This window comes from Schistocerca cancellata, chromosome 7 (assembly GCF_023864275.1).
Source record: "Schistocerca cancellata isolate TAMUIC-IGC-003103 chromosome 7, iqSchCanc2.1, whole genome shotgun sequence".
NCBI classification, from domain to species: Eukaryota; Metazoa; Arthropoda; class Insecta; order Orthoptera; family Acrididae; genus Schistocerca; species Schistocerca cancellata.
In genome coordinates, this window is record NC_064632.1 from 449,470,877 (window position 1) to 449,485,358 (window position 14,482).

Below are 14,482 nucleotides of genomic sequence, written 5' to 3' on the forward strand. Positions count from 1 at the left end.
TTGTATGTCATCTGGGCCTGGGAGGATTATATTTTAGGATATTATATTTTAGGACTGTTTGAATCTGCTTTGAATAAGTTGCATTGTTATTAGTCTTTTATTATTTTGATGTGCTCATTTTAACCAAGAATAAGTCTTCAGCAGTATATTGTGCATTTCTGATAAAGCATTGATAATCCATGTTGAAGTGTGTTCAGATTGCATGTCTCCGCCAGAATACAGGAAAGTGCCTCCTTTGTCACCCAATTAATAATTGCATAGTGAATGGCAATGAAGTCTGTCCCAATCCAGAGAAAATAAGAGCAGTCACAGACTTTCCGACTCCACACCACATTCAGGATGTGACAAGTTTTCTTGGAATTTGCTCATACTACCAGTGATTCATAAAGGACTTCTGTACTGAGGCACATTCCTTGCAAGAACTACTGCAAGGACATGCCATATTATCTGGAGTAATGCACAAGAAAGATCTTTCCTAGTCCTTAAGGAGGCACGTTAACACCTTCTCCATTCCTAGCATCATACGACGAGAATGGCGAGACAGGACTTCAGATCGACACTAGCAGTTTTATGACGGGAGCAGTTCTAGCACAGATTAAGGAATATGCCAAAAACTCATAGCTTATGCTTAACTCTGAGAAGAACTACTCCACAACAAAGAAATAGTGGCTCTCAGTTGTTTGGGCCATAAACAAGTCTCTATCAAATCATTGGAAAATATGTGGGCCACTGTAAAAAATGACAGTGATGGAAGCACATGATGCAGTTACTGACAAGGCATCTAGTACTAATATCACCTGCAACAGCACCATTCCACCGAAATGGAATTGACCTCTTGAGGATTTTCCCAAAGTTGACATATAAGAATCGATGCTTAATACTCTGCACTGACTACCTCACCTGCTATGTTGTCACAAAAACTCTGCTGACTGCTGAAGCTCTAGAACTTGTAATTCCTTGTAGAAGATGTCTCTTTGAAGACACATAAAAGTTTTTTAACTGAGACTAATAGCAAAAGGTAATTTCATGTTGCAACATCACCCATAGTATGACAATTATCTATCATCTACAGATGAATAGCCTCACAGAACACTTTAATAACATATTATCAGATATGCTCTAAACGTATGTTGATGTCGAACAGAGAGACTGGGATGCAATACTGCCCATCATGACATTCATATACACCACAGCGAAGCAAGACACTACAGTCTTCACACCATTCTTTCTGCTCAATGGCCATGAGGCCAAAACACAAAACAACAGATCCATTTGTCCCATTTCAAACAAACAATATTCAGGATAGTGATGTAAAACATCTCATCATCAGGATGGAAGAAGCAAGGCCTCTAGCTCACATAAAGACCCTGGACATCGAAGGGCACTGTAACACAGAGTGACAGCAAGTGAGACACTGTCTGGGAGACTTGATATTGATTTTTATGCCTGTGTAGAAAATGAGACCAATGGAAAAGTTACCAAAGCTATATGGTATCCTTCAGCAGTTGTCAGATGTCACATACGGAGCCAAGGATTATGACTTTTCATCAAGAAGACAAAAACATCGACATTGTCCATGTCCTCCACATGAAGCCCTACTACAGTCTAGATGTGCAGATTTATGATGGGAGGCTGAGGTGAAACTGAAGACCCACTTGACACTCGAGAAGCTTCAATGGGAGGATCTACCTTTAATGCTCATCATACTGAAGAGGATGTAATAACTTGAGCAGAATGCAAGAATCCACCAGTGCTACCATACAGAGGATCAGTGACAAGATCAAGATCCAAGATGCTGTAGTCATTCCAGAGAGGCATTCTCAAATGGCAGGTCAAAGTTTCTCGGGGAGAGGAGCAATGACACAAGCGCTCAAACTTGACCACCAGCAATTATTTGTTATTTCGTATTGATCATTTCTGGGGGGTTCTTTAAGTATCTTAAGCTTGTAATTTTTGTATGTCTGGAACATTCCATGGCTGTATAAATAACTGCACTTTCCATCCTGGAGATCAGTTCTGTTCTGGCCGTACGTTGGTGTTCTTAATAAATGTGCTTTTAATGCTAAGTGTTGTACTTCACTGATGATACTGTTTGAGCTTTATGTTGTAATATATGGTTGTTAACAAAAATTATTTCAAAGTAAGCCCATGCATGCACAACTCCCAGCTCAAACCCCACTCTATGCAAATCCTGTGCTACAATTGGTAGCAAAGGGTGGCTGTGTCCTGTAATGGCATGGTACCCATAATTTTAGCATTACCTTGTTTGGAAAATGTGGCCTATTTCCTTTCATGCTACGGATGTCATCGCTACGGATGTAACAGGCACCACATGGCTGTGCAAGGAAAAGTTGCTGTATGATGTGTCCATTTGATAGTGGGCCCCTGCAAGCAGTCTGGCCTAGTTGTCCCAACTTCGACAGATAATTGGTGAACCTTTGCATTTGATATTTGAAGAATGGACAGATGTAAGTAAGGAAATCAAGGGTGAGCCTTTGCTTTTGACACTTGGGGAATGGACAGATGTAAGGACATGAAAACATATATTTGGCTCTCAAAGAGAGAAAACTGATCATTAAATTTTTTGAAAGTGAGACCCCTTCATGTGCGCTGTTGCATAGATTACAGGCCCTGGCTACATATCAAGTGAATATGGTAACAGACTGTTTTTTTTCTGTTAACAAGGGACAAGATAGGCAGGTATAAAATGAGTTGGGGGATAGCACAGTATGGGCAGACATCATTATTAGTGATTTATTTGCTGCGCTACACTTGCAGGGTAGCAGGATGGCTTTGAATCTTGTACCAGGGGAGGAGGTTAATCAAGCAGAGCTGGTAAATGTTCCTGAAGTGAAATGTAGAAATTGGATAATGCAGTCTCCCAGGTGACCTCACCTGTTAAGAGGAATGTTGAATAATTGATAGTTTATGGTAGATTCAGTAACAGAGACTGTATAATGTTTACATTATTTGGTGTCACTAAGTCAGCAGAAACAATTGCTTGGTTAAAGGAATCCTGAAATATTCCAGTTATTCTATCACCATGCTAGAGATAGTTTCGTATAAAGAATTAATAACTCCTCCACTGAAGGCAAAACAATTGCAAATTTCCACCAAAATTTTTGTAAGAAGGTAATTCCATCCAGAGCAGTGCATGAATTAGTCAATCTGCATTATGGTCTTGAGTAGGAAGTAAAAGAGCTATTTTGTGGATACATAACTCACAGATTCTGTCACCCAGAGACAGTGGCAGAAGTTGTAGTCAATATTGTGGAAGGGATCAAATCAGCCGATTGGTCATAACTGATGTTTGCCCAGCTGCCGTAAACATTTAAGGGCTTAGAGGAATTAGCATATCAGAGTGAATGATTTAGGGCCTAGAAAGAGGGGAAGCCTTGGTACATGAGACATGCATTTGATGAAACCAGAGAGCAAGTTGTTTAGTCTGTGGTGCTACATGTCTTTTTTGGTGGTGGTACCCACAGAAAAAGAAAGACTTGAACATGAGCAGAAGGCAGTTTCATAAGGGTGTAGTGGAGGATGTGATCTCTATTACTAGCCAAATGGTATTAGGGCTTGGTTTGTGCAGCAGCACATGAGGCATTGTGTTCTGGTCTTGATACAGTTCAATAGCAGTTGTGAGTGAAAGCTAGTTCCATACCCAAAAGTGTGTGTGGTTGGCCAGACATGAAGGATGAGACATCTTTCATTACTGCTAATCCAAGTTCTCTGCACATGCTGGGATGAATGTATGTGAAACTGAGTTTTTACAAGTTCATGTGGAAGATTAAGTTGAGGATAACAGAGGACTTTCCACCAATCTGAATCTGGAATCCATTGTAATCAGGAGGACACAACTGATCATTTCCGCTTCCAGATCTGTAAGAAAAGAACATTATCATTCTGCTTTGATTTTGAGCCCTACTAAGTAGCTGCACCACAGCAGGGGCAAGGGGGAGGTGATACAATGGCAGTTGGATTACTTACTAAAAAGTCAAAGAGAACAGGCAAATCAATTATGTGGAAGATTCAGGGATGTATTAACTGAAAAACTGGGGCTCACTAACATGATCAAGTATTAGACTGAACTGACTGACACAATGCTGGTGGATGACTACCATATCATCTGTCACCATCCTGAAAAAAATGTTCAAATGTGTGTGAAATCTTATGGGACTTAACTGCTAAGGTCATCAGGCCCTAAGCTTACACACTACTTAACCTAAGTTATCCTACGGACAAACACACACACCCGTGCCCGAGGGACGACTCGAACCTCCGCCGGGACTAGCCGCACAGTCCATGACTGCAGGCTTAGACCGCTTGGCTCACCATCCTGAATGTACAAATTTAAAGAATTAGTGGAAGGGATATTACAGCAAGGGGTCATTCACCCTTCTAAGTCACTTTATTCTGTCACCATGTTTTAAGTGTAAACCAAGTAGCAAATTTAGACAAGTAGTAGTAGAACTCAATAAGAAGGTAGTACTCTGGTCTTTTGTGCTGCTGGATTCGCATACATGTTTTGGGTGGTTCACAGGTGTCCAGATGTTTACAACATTAGATCGCAACAGGTATACTACCAGATCCCATCAAATAAGAAGTCAAGGCATGTTAATGGAGACTGTCATGTATTGCGACCGGTTTGTATGTAATCGAGCGCCATTTGATTCTGCAATGGGTGTGGCTGTTTTATCCCAAATGCTAGATATGTTGTTTTCTGATATTACGTTCAAGTTTGTGTATTATTACCTGGAGGATCTAGTGATTCTTAGTAATAATTTGGAGGAGCATATGAGCCATTTACAAGAGGTATTCAGCCACCTTAGTAAGCTTGGGTCGACAATAAAACTGGATGTGGTGAAGGTCATCGGGTTTGCTCAAATGCTATTTTTGGAACATATTATGCCTCTGGGAGATGTAAGAGTCAACCTGGAGTGGAACAAGGCAATTAGTGAAGGCCCTTTGCCAAGAAATGCAATGGAGATGGCTAGGTTTGTGGGGATTTTCTTAGAATGTTGGTCCTGAACTTTGTGCAGTTAACTAGACCACTGAATGAATTGCACAAAAAAAGATGTAAATTTGATTGGGGAGAGGCATAACAGACACAGTTTAAATATTGAAGGCCAGAGCTCCCCTATTAGCCATACCAGACGTTGAAGCAGAGTTTATTGTTCAAAGCGACGCTCTGATGGCAGGAGTGGTGATGGTGCTTCTTCAGGGACATCCCAAGGGGAGATGGTCATTATCATGTACATAGAGAGGACTCTCCCCATTAGAAAAGAAATATTCAGTTCATGAGATCGGCTGCAGCAGCCTTGTTTACACTGGAGAAATTCAGGTTCTATTTACAGCACAAATCCTTTCAGTTGGAGACTGGCACTCAGGCATTCAGTTGGATGCTGACACTCCTAGGTGCATAGGCAGAATTGTTAGGTGGACTACCTGAATTTCTGAATTGTTCAATTCCAAGTTAAACGTATCACAGGTACCAATAATGTCACTGCTGATGGTTTATTGTCATGAAGCATGTATAAATGATAAAGAGAATAACCCATGGGGGGGGGGGTTGCAGGAGGCTGCGGGCAAGTGGTAAGCCAGATATTAGATTTCCCAGCACTTCTTAAAGAAAGGGATTGACAGACACCAGAATGAGGATGAGTCATTAAGGGCTACAAAGCAGACAGAAAAATGGGAGGTTGTCAGGCTATACTCACTTAAAAATGAAATAATCTATTGCAATACTAGAAGCAGCCATCAGCCTAGAATTCTGGTTACCATAGAAGTGATTCTGATGTCTTTTACATATTACCACCAGTCTCCAGAAGTTAGACATTTAAAGTATGTGTAACGCAGTACTACTCAAATCCGTCAACTTCCGAGTAGGTTCACTAATTTATGACTGGGCTTGATTGCACATCATCATTTGCATCACAACAGTTGGGATGAGACTCTGGAATTGTTGATGTACATGTTTAATATGACAAAGCATGAAACACATAAAGGTGCACAGATAGGAATGATGTTCACCTTTATGATTAATATCCCATTGGCTAATTCATGGTCTTTTGAGGAATTGTTGCTCAGTGAAACATCCTCCGTGGAGATCAGGGAAAATAGCAGAGAATCCAGAAAAATACATTATCTTCCCATGAGCAGCATACTCATAGACACCATCCTCATAGACACAAGTGGGGAAGGTGCCCTAGTGCATTTAGAGTTGCGGACCAAGTGTATCTCAACAAGTTGATAAAGTGAGCAGGGCAGAAGTTAAGTTCATGGGAAAACCACTTCCATGCTTTAAGGGGCAGTATGAAATGATCCATTTTGTGAATCCGGTCATGGTCTTAATTAAAGACTTGGCAATGGCAAAGGAATGCAGGGCACTTATTTTGCAGCTGAACCGGCTTAGAATTATGTATAGTGTCTTAGTGGCCATTGTAAAGAATGTGTTACCACCTTGTGTATGTTTTTCCTGTTATTGTTACATTACAGTTATCCTTCTCTTGCCATGTGATGGGAGAGCTGGGAGGGGGAGGGGAATTAAGACTTTCAGCAGGGAGAATGTGCCATGTGAAGTGGCACATTTGTACTTCCAGTTGCTGGTGCTGGGATTCCTGGAGGTCTGTTGTGGGGTACTCCTTGGCAGGGCACTTGCGTGTGTGGGCATTGATGCAAGCACTTCTCAGGCCACCCTCTGGCACTGCGCCAGAGAGATACTGCGATGTGAGCACTGGAGCAGAATCACTATGGACAAAGGGGTATGACCAAGCTGTAACTGGACTCTAGCTACTTGGGGAGTGGACAGTGTCTTTTTCTCAGGGTTCTGAAGAAGATGGCAGCCCACAACCAGAGACAAGGAATGGTGGAGAATTTAGTTAGTGCAGTATTGCACAGAGCATTGAGCATTGTGCTTCTGGTGGCCCACATCTATTAGTGAGCATCTGACAGATTTTGTAGTTATACGTTATTGTGTGGTAGGCACCGAATGTCGTGAAGTCTACTGGTGCCTTGGTTTTTTCAAACATGGCAAAGCTGTTATAATTTCGTGAAATGAAATTTTGTATTGCACAGTGGGGCTGTGGTGTGTTAGAAAGGGATATTTTATTGCACTGTGATTATTGCATACACACAGAGGTCATGATTCAATCTTGTATTGAGTCATACATTTTCTGTGTTGTACTGCTTCCCTTGTCAGCAGTATAATAGGTAGCTCTGTGTGGTAGTGTTGTCTATAGTATTAGTTGTGTAGTTGGTGGAGGTAGATGCTGTTAGAGTGTACCTCTTGTCTGCAGTAGTTGCTCATTTGAGTTATATAGTGCTATTTTGAGTGCCCACTTGTAAAGCTACAACAGGTTGATATTGTGATATCTGTTTCTTTATTGGTGTCCAGTTATATGCCCCATTGGCTGAGGAGGACTATTTTTAGGACTGTTTGAATCTGCTTTGAAGCACATTTATTATTATTAATCTGCTGTGGCCATTTTAAGCAAGAATTACTCTTGGGCAGAATATTGTTTATTTTTTATATTAACCCTTTCACTGCTGTGGGCACATATAAAGGTCATGCTACACACCCAGGTGTTGTGGATGTTTATACATGTGCTGCTTGGGTTTCCTACAGTGCTATGGACATCTGAATGCGTCCTGAGCCACCGAACTCCCACAACTGCAGACAAGTTACTTCCATACCTCGGTGAATAAAAAACTTTCAAGTATTTAGCTACAATATATGTGCCTACTGTGTGCTATCATTTGAAAAAAACCTTGTTTTGATATCTTGAATCATTTACTAGATATGTTCATTGTTATGATGACATAATTCACAATGCACAAGTACATCAATGGGCAAATCATGTGCAACTGTCCTTTGGACATAATGCCAATAACTCAAGAACAAAATGAAATATCCTTCTGCTCTCAATTTTAAATAAAATTTTGATAGCTTATCTACATTACATTCACTGCAATGTATGAGCTAAAATCAATCTTACGCAAAGTTTACACAATGCATTTTTACCTCTGTGAACTCAAAAATTTCATGCTTTGTTTCAGTTTATTTGATGCAGCACAGTAAGTATGAAGGATAACAAAAATAAATTCAGTTCTTTATAGAGTGAAGACATCAGACTGTAAGATGTGCAAAAGTCAATTTTTTTCACCTAATAGTTTTCGGAAAATCCTATCTCGGCACTAGGACCAGCATTTGGTAAGCAGCACAGTCATAAAAAAAAGCCATCTCACTACAGAATGCAAAGAGTACTTCAGCAGCAAAAGGGTTAATTATAGAACACATTTGAGCTTTGTTGTAATATATGACTGTTAATAAAAGTTATTTGCAGAAAAGCCAACCTCACCCAACGCTATCTCAATCATGCGCTACAAAGTATTAAGATTTTCTTTAATATAGATTAGCAGGGCTTAGAGAAACAAGCTAAGAATTCTTGTAACATTCAGTTCCCCAAACTTTCACCAGCATAATTGCCATCATGAGAGTTGTGTAATGTCTGACAACTCCTTTTGCCATTGAAATAGAGAGTTTTTAGGTGTCAGGGTTTCCACATAGTAAAATTGCATATGTGTATGAAGAAATACTATTTCACTTACACAGTTTTTACTCTAACTCTCCAGACATCTCCAGAGAGATTCGAATTTAAAACATATGTATGAATATCCTAGTTAAGTTTTTGACCAACATGGAAACCAAGCAGTTTCACTTATTTGGTGCTCAGTTAAATATAATGTCTTCCATTTGCTATTAATTCTTTTTCATTGACAAGTTGAATGCATTACAAAAGAAACAAAAATATTGTAGAAAAATATGTGTACTAATACATTCTTTTTATGCTAAAGCATGGAAATTACTTCATGTTGTACTTTTTGTTAAAATATAACTTTATTCTCATTTGAACATCATGAGTTTGGTTTTGAAATTAAAAATATCGTAATAATTTTGTTTGGAGAGAGAAAGAGCAAGAGTTCAAAAGCTAGTATGCTTATGTGGGATGTTTCTTTAAGCCACACATCAGTAAGTTATAAATGAGTGGTTACCTTTAATTTGTTTTAAGTGTTAACTGTATTCTTGACTTCACATCATCTTATCTGCCAATGGAAACTGTTCCTTAAGAGGAGCATGCAGTGTGTTACCTGATTTCAGATTTCTTAATAGCATGGAAATACTGGAGTTCCACCCTACAAACTTGACTTAAAAGTTTGTGTTCCAATAGTGCAGTTCTGTGTCTTTATGTACTCCACAGTGGATCTACAATTTATTGCTCTGACCTAATGTTCACCACATCTCTGTCAACAATGTTGTGTTCTTCATTCATCTTTTTTAACATTTTGGTAACTCAACATAAATGTAGTGCCCTGACTGTAATACGACTAAGTTTGTCAGAGTACCTCTTGCTGTTTCATGTCACAGCCAACTGTCAGCAAAACTGCATAATCTCTGAAAAAGCAGTTAGTTTCTTTTCTGCCAGGAAAAGTGTACATTTCCTTTCATTATTAATGAAATTGTTATCAACCAGCAAATTGTAATAAAAGTGTAAAAAAGGCTGAGTGTGTCTTCTTTCACTATCAGAAATCCCTCGTTGCCAAGAAAATTTTTAAGTGGCTGGGACATAAAAGTGTTGACTATATATATTTAATGGTTTCTGTCTTTTTTTTCTTCAGTGTTTCCCTTTTGACAATGAACTATGGTTTTTCAACCAGATATATGTTCTTATAACGTTAATGGAATTAGAACAACACTAGAAGTACGCTCAAATTAGAGAATGGAAAGGGAAGTTTGAACCACTAATCACAGCAGATCTTGAAAGAGGAAAATTAACAAAAGAGACTGCCAATAAACACTCTCACACAAAAGATTTAACTAAAAATCTCAAGTAGTCACACAAACTAAAAAAGAAAAACCAAAAATCATACAAGAAGTGTAGAAGAGAAGCAGGGTAAATGGATAAGAGACATGCAAAAGTTATACATCACAGATAACTCAGATTTTATTGAGAACACTCATTTTTTATAGCAGAAAAATACAAATAATACATTTTTCTTATCATAAATACATAATCAGCACAGAATCATGCAGAATCTAACAAATATTCTTTAAAAATTGTTTTTGGTTTTCTTATCACAAGTAAATCTGAAAAATAGAGCTATAGAGAACAGCACATCTGAAATTGCACATAAAACTGCTTGTTACCTAAATGCAGATATACAATTGTTGTTATTATTACTAAACATTACAAATCAATTTTAACAACAAATATTATCATCCATTCATCTGACTAGCAAAAAAAAAAAGGAAAACTATATATTAACTATATTGAAAGACAATTTTCTCCGTAACAGAGTCAATGTGAGTTCTAGCTGAAATCAATAGTTTTCCTTGAGATACGGGACTACACCCATAAGTTGCAATATATTTACAGAAAGGTTATTTCACTTGATGTGTTCTGCTTCTCACAATAAGGAATTTAAGATGTCACTGGACATAAAATCCACATAAAGAAGACTGTAATGTAACATACAAATGAATACTGAGAAATAAAGCATCACTAAGACAAATTTATAATAAAATGTGCCTAAGTTTCTAAAAGAATCTCTTGGGAACTTAATAGTTTTGAAGCACAGTGGGACAGTCAATAAATACATAATTAAGATATTGTATTTCTGAAATGCTGGTTCATTCGATGAACTGTCTGAAATCTACTTCAGTTTTGATGCCTGACTATTCTTATTCACTTTGCTACTCATTACAAAAATCAGGCCACAACACTCATACAACCACATAAACAGTACTTCCAACAGAAACTGAGATACATGTTCAATAGTCAAGGCAAGAGAGAGGGATAACCAACAAGCAAATCATTTTCTAGGTCCACCAATACATTATTTTTATGTCAACTTGAGCAAAATAACTAACAGGATAATAGATTAAGTTCATTTTTTGGAAATGATAATTTATCAACATGTTTTAGGAATGTAATAATTTTTCATGATAAAAGACAATTAATGGTGAGTATGAATAAATATTGTATAATTCCTTTAGATTTCTTGTTATTAAAAGTTTCTAAACATTATTACATGATGTAAATTTTCCTTGCTTGTTGGTCAGTAACAAACATACAATTATATTTTAGCAACATATGAATGCAAGTACATGAAATATTGACAGAGTAATAAGAAACACTAAAAGACATGAAAAAGGCTGGACTTGTGTTTGCAAGCATAAAGTTAGACATACCAGTTCAAACATGCTAACAGAACAACTTGAGAAAGGAAATAAGTACTAGTGCAACAATCAAAACTAAAAGTGAAACACTTATTTGAGCACAATATGAGAACTCTAACAAGAACACAAAAATTATATAAAAACAACTTTCAGAAAATATAACATTTCAAACACCAATATGATAAACTATGTACAGTAACAACAAACTTCCAAAAATTTAAATCTACACTGCATACAACAAACAATTTATTTATTAGTTTCCCAAACAGGAAACATATTCAAAATATATATTAATCTCTAAGTACAATCAAGACAAGCACTGGAAAAGGAATTGCTGCTAGAAAATGAATACTTCCCATTCATTAATATTCAATGGATCAACCTGCACAGTCTCATATCACATTCATGACAAGTATACGATATCTTATTTAATTATCACATGTCATGTATTATGCAAACTGCTATGATATTACTTCCTTGACATCAGTCACTGCATAAGATCTAGCAAACTGTTACCCTTATTTATTAAGTGTAACAAAAAATGCTTTGGTTCATAGCATACAGAATGTTAATTACAACATTTAAAAAATGAGATGCGAAAGAAATGTTTGAAGAAATGCACCTCTGAAATCAGGGAGAGATAGTAACTAAAGTGTAATTCACTGACACATATAAGTATGTTTATGATATTTAGCAATATTTACTGTCATAACAGTAACCATTACAATTCCTGAATGCAAATAAGCACCACTTTTTTCGTTTGCTTTTGTTTATAATGTAATTCTAGGAAAATTCTAAATTAAAACAGTCTGTGCCTCTTCAGGCTTTCAACAACAATACATTAAAAATAAGTCTATGGCCTTAAGTACCATTATAAACATGGAACTTAAAATTACCACTGCTTCCATCCCTGAAAGCATCTATATAAATCTGTTTTATCCACTTCGAGCCTACAATTCATAATTTATAATGTTCGTTTATCAAACATCGCAAATATTATTGTATAAAAATATAACAATGAACTGCTCAGTTTTAACAAGGGTCCCTATACTTTAGCATTCAGACATTAAAGTTACTAGCTTTTACTCTCAAGTTTTCAATTTTTAACAATTATTATCTGTTATCTGCCACATGTTTTACATTGTTTGCCAGTGAGATTTAATTCCTGGGTATGTAAAGCTGATGATTCTCTGAAATATCTGACCTGCACTTAAACAACATACTAATTAGAAAAGTTTAATACCATATTTCTAAATAATGTGGCAGATCACAATGTAAATTATGATTGTCCTGCTTGGGCAATTTAAAAACAAATGACTATAATTTTTTGTTCGTGCTGCAGAAACTGGTGCTATTGTCCTTCCTACATTCAAAAATCCATTTTCAAAGTTCAGAGTAACTGCCAGTACTACCTGAAGCTCTGTATTGGCACAAAGCAGATGACAGAATGGATTAGTTGTTGGTAACATAGCATTTGAAAACTGAAGTTAATGACATGAATGACAAGGTACACACTGTTGGTTTATCAGCATTATTCATACTGAAATAACAACAAAACTCTGACAGCACAAATAGCAATTTCATTCAGGCATATAACTATCTGAGCGACCATTTCACAGCATACATTACAAGTAATACGGCCTGCTGAAAACACATATTAACACAAATATCTAAAAGAGAATAGCAATGGCAGCACAGTGGTATTATATTTAATGGAAAAAAACCCTTCCACACTTCAATATAAATCAGACGCTGCTCCTTCTGTAGGCCACAACAGGAACTAAGCTTTCAAAAGCTGTTTTTAACAGTATGCAACACAACCATCCACAGGTCCATGTTGTGAAGTGCTCATTTCCAAATTCCTCTTGCTCTACCTACATACACAAGTACCAACACCAAGATATTAATGGCAAGAAACTGATACATCTATGAATCACAAACAAATAAAAAAAGGAATCTTGTAGCTTATTATGTCATAAAATGAAGATGCTGGGTTGAAATATCTACACTATGTTATCACACATATCCAGACACTCACCTAAGACTGCAATCAAAAGTTTTCTCATAGATCCATCTATATGGAGTGATGGCAATACAAGTCTGAACAATTGCTTACTTTTGAGAGTCTTCTCTCCAGCATATGAACTTCCAAGTAGATGAGGAAGCATTTTACATTCTACAAGAGCAGTTGCAGTGGCAGCACTTGTCAGTGCAGGTCTTAGTGAATTTCTGTGAAGTCTACATTCCCAAATCGCCTATATACACTCCTGGAAATTGAAATAAGAACACCGTGAATTCATTGTCCCAGGAAGGGGAAACTTTATTGACACATTCCTGGGGTCAGATACATCACATGATCACACTGACAGAACCACAGGCACATAGACACAGGCAACAGAGCATGCACAATGTCGGCACTAGTACAGTGTATATCCACCTTTCGCAGCAATGCAGGCTGCTATTCTCCCATGGAGACGATCGTAGAGATGCTGGATGTAGTCCTGTAGAACGGCTTGCCATGCCATTTCCACCTGGCGCCTCAGTTGGACCAGCGTTCGTGCTGGACGTGCAGACCGCGTGAGACGACGCTTCATACAGTCCCAAACATGCTCAATGGGGGACAGATCCGGAGATCTTGCTGGCCAGGGTAGTTGACTTACACCTTCTAGAGCACGTTGGGTGGCACGGGATACATGCGGACGTGCATTGTCCTGTTGGAACAGCAAGTTCCCTTGCCGGTCTAGGAATGGTAGAACGATGGGTTCGATGACGGTTTGGATGTACCGTGCACTATTCAGTGTCCCCTCGACGATCACCAGTGGTGTACGGCCAGTATAGGAGATCGCTCCCCACACCATGATGCCGGGTGTTGGCCCTGTGTGCCTCGGTCGTATGCAGTCCTGATTGTGGCGCTCACCTGCACGGCGCCAAACACGCATACGACCATCATTGGCACCAAGGCAGAAGCGACTCTCATCGCTGAAGACGACACGTCTCCATTCGTCCCTCCATTCACGCCTGTCGCGACACCACTGGAGGCGGGCTGCACGATGTTGGGGCGTGAGCGGAAGACGGCCTAACGGTGTGCGGGACCGTAGCCCAGCTTCATGGAGACGGTTGCGAATGGTCCTCGCCGATACCCCAGGAGCAACAGTGTCCCTAATTTGCTGGGAAGTGGCGGTGCGGTCCCCTACGGCACTGCGTAGGATCCTACGGTCTTGGCGTGCATCCGTGTGTCGCTGCGGT

General features: G+C 38.5%; 1 protein-coding gene across 3 annotated transcripts in view; it reads right to left on the minus strand.

The window, feature by feature from the left end:
• Positions 1-10,019: 10,019 nt before the first annotated feature.
• Positions 10,020-14,482, minus strand: part of LOC126092122 (testis-expressed protein 2) — a 335,634-nt gene continuing 331,171 nt past the window's right edge. For all 3 annotated transcript variants that reach the window (XM_049907564.1, XM_049907563.1, XM_049907562.1), the window contains exon 16: positions 10,020-13,110. The gene's annotated coding sequence lies outside the window, so the exon portion shown is untranslated. The remainder of the gene's footprint in view (positions 13,111-14,482) is intronic.